Source organism: Bison bison, unplaced genomic scaffold, assembly GCF_000754665.1.
Source record: "Bison bison bison isolate TAMUID 2011002044 unplaced genomic scaffold, Bison_UMD1.0 scf7180017860533, whole genome shotgun sequence".
Taxonomy (NCBI): domain Eukaryota; kingdom Metazoa; phylum Chordata; class Mammalia; order Artiodactyla; family Bovidae; genus Bison; species Bison bison.
Window position 1 is genome coordinate 26,879 of NW_011491105.1, and position 2,442 is coordinate 29,320.

The window sequence follows — 2,442 nt, forward strand, 5'->3', positions numbered from 1 at the left end:
GGGTTCATTTAAAAGTTTTCTACCTGTTGGGTAGGAGATTAACATTAATTCTTCAATGAGTATCATGGTTTTATCTTAGATAATTAGCAAACATGTTTAATTCTTGAGAATTAAGATTAACTAAAATATAAAATTATCAGATGGTTAGAACAAAAACTGCTTCAATTCCAATAAAATACAGGAAGCCCCAAATTTATGAACTGAGTGTTCAATAAGCTTTGCTCACTGGGTTCATTTTTATGTCAGTACAACAGTGGATCAGATAGTGGGGCTTTGAACTCATGAATATAAAGAATTATTTTCACCTGAGCTTCTTAGGAAGAACTGATGCTTGCTGCTACCTAAAGTTTTGGATATATCAATATAGTGAACTAATTAATACCTACAAAATAAAGCATACTGTGGCACTCCTGTTTCATCTGATATGTGTGAATTTTAGATCGGTGGATTAAAATATAATAAAGATCATTCAATCTATATTACTATGGATAACTTCATTTTTATTCCATGATCTCAGTATTTAGAGGTTGGATTGGTTTGTATAACTGAGTTCCTCAAATTTTTGTCTCTTTAATTGTCAATAGGACTTACATAATCTCATAGGTCTGCACATTTACACAGGGCAGTCATTAAGGCATTAGAACCTTTAATGTAGACATCTCAAATAAGGGGGCCTATATGGTCATGAAAATTCCAAGAAGATATTGAAAATATAAAAATCAAATTTAAGAGCTTCATAATAATTGTACTTTTAATATATATATCTATCTGCATTGATAAACTGTACTCACTGTTGAAATTGGTTCCATTCTGAGCAAGATAAACACCTCAGGGATCTGACAGGGGCAGAAGAAGAGCTATCCATTTTCTGAAAATTCCTCTGAATTCCTGATAACCCAGTCTAATGCTCAAATGTTATATGACTGGATTAAATGGCGCACATTCCTTTTTACTTGAGACATTTTTGGTGGGAGAAGGGATTGAACTTTGGATCTCTCCATAGTTCTGAATAACGGGGTTTCATTTTCTGATTGTTAAATGTTTAATGGGCTTTAATTCAGTCAAAAAATGGCCTTACCTTGCATTTGTGGGACTGAGGGGAGGGGGTCGTCTGTCTTCTCTCAGCTGAATATATTTCATAACTCTGCACCTCACAAAACCTCTGAAAGAAGCACTTTATAGATAGCAAGTAGAGTGTTTGCATATATGTTGCTATCTGTCTAAAAAGTCAATGTGGAGGTCCATCTTTTTTAAGTTCAGTGTGTATACTGTAAGTGCTAGAACTGCCTTTAGAATTCTAAGGAAACGTTTTGCTTTCTCTTTACTGTTATTGTCTTTTTTATTGTCTTTTGATGGCAGTGTAAATTTGAGTCCCTCTATTTCAAGAGAGCGTGAACAGGAAAAATCTTGGCACCCAATTCATTTTTAGTGGGAAAATGCAGCTATAGTTGTATTGAGCAGTTACAGTGCTGTGCACTGTATACACACATTTCATTCACTTAATCCTCACAGCAACTCTCTGAGGTTGGGTGGTATCATTCCCAGTTTACAGAGGAGATAACTGAGGTTTGAGCTGTTATTTAACAAAAGTCCCACAAAGAGTAAGTGATGAAACTGACATTTGAACCCAGTTCTGTCTGCCTTCAAAGACCGTGCTCTTCACCACCATGCATCTTGGCTTCTAAGAAAGAATAGATTAAAAAGAAACATATACCTTACATTAAATGGTTACAGAAATCTGACTTCTATACTCTTCTGTCCTGCATGAAGTCACCCTATAAATGTTCTTCAGTATTCTTAAAATAACTTGAGTTTAGTTCAGCCCAGTTGACACAAGAGTGAATGTGGTGGCAGTGTGCGTTGTGAAAGATCAAACCAAGGCCAGTTTGTGCTGCACCTCGTTAGAGATGTTAAGCCCTGAATGTCACTGTTCTTCAGAGTAGCTTCATCTAGTTATTCTGATCACGTATCATTATCATTCTGTCCTCAAAGTGTTCTGCACCATGAATCATTCTGACCGTGCATTAGTGTGTTTAAGAGACTAAATGGATCTGTCTCCTCACTTTACCTAAATTAATGTCATCCCTACCCCCCAGCCATCCCCTAACTTTAAGTGCAGTGTAGCCATGACACTTGGCAGTCCTTGCTGGGTGGTTCTGAGCCCCAGTATGCAGTTCCTCGTACTATCTAGAGCCTTTCTGAGAGGGCATTGAAACATATATATCACCATAGGTAAAACAGATAACCAGTACAAGTTTGATATATGAAGCAGGGCACTCAGAGCTGGTGCTCTGGGACAACCCAGAGGGATGGGGTGGAGAGGGAGGTGGGAGGGGGGGTTCAGGATGGGGGGAACACATGTATACCCGTGGCTGATTCTTGTCGATGTATGGCAAAAACCACAATATTGTAATTAGCCTCCAATTAAATAAACAATTTTTT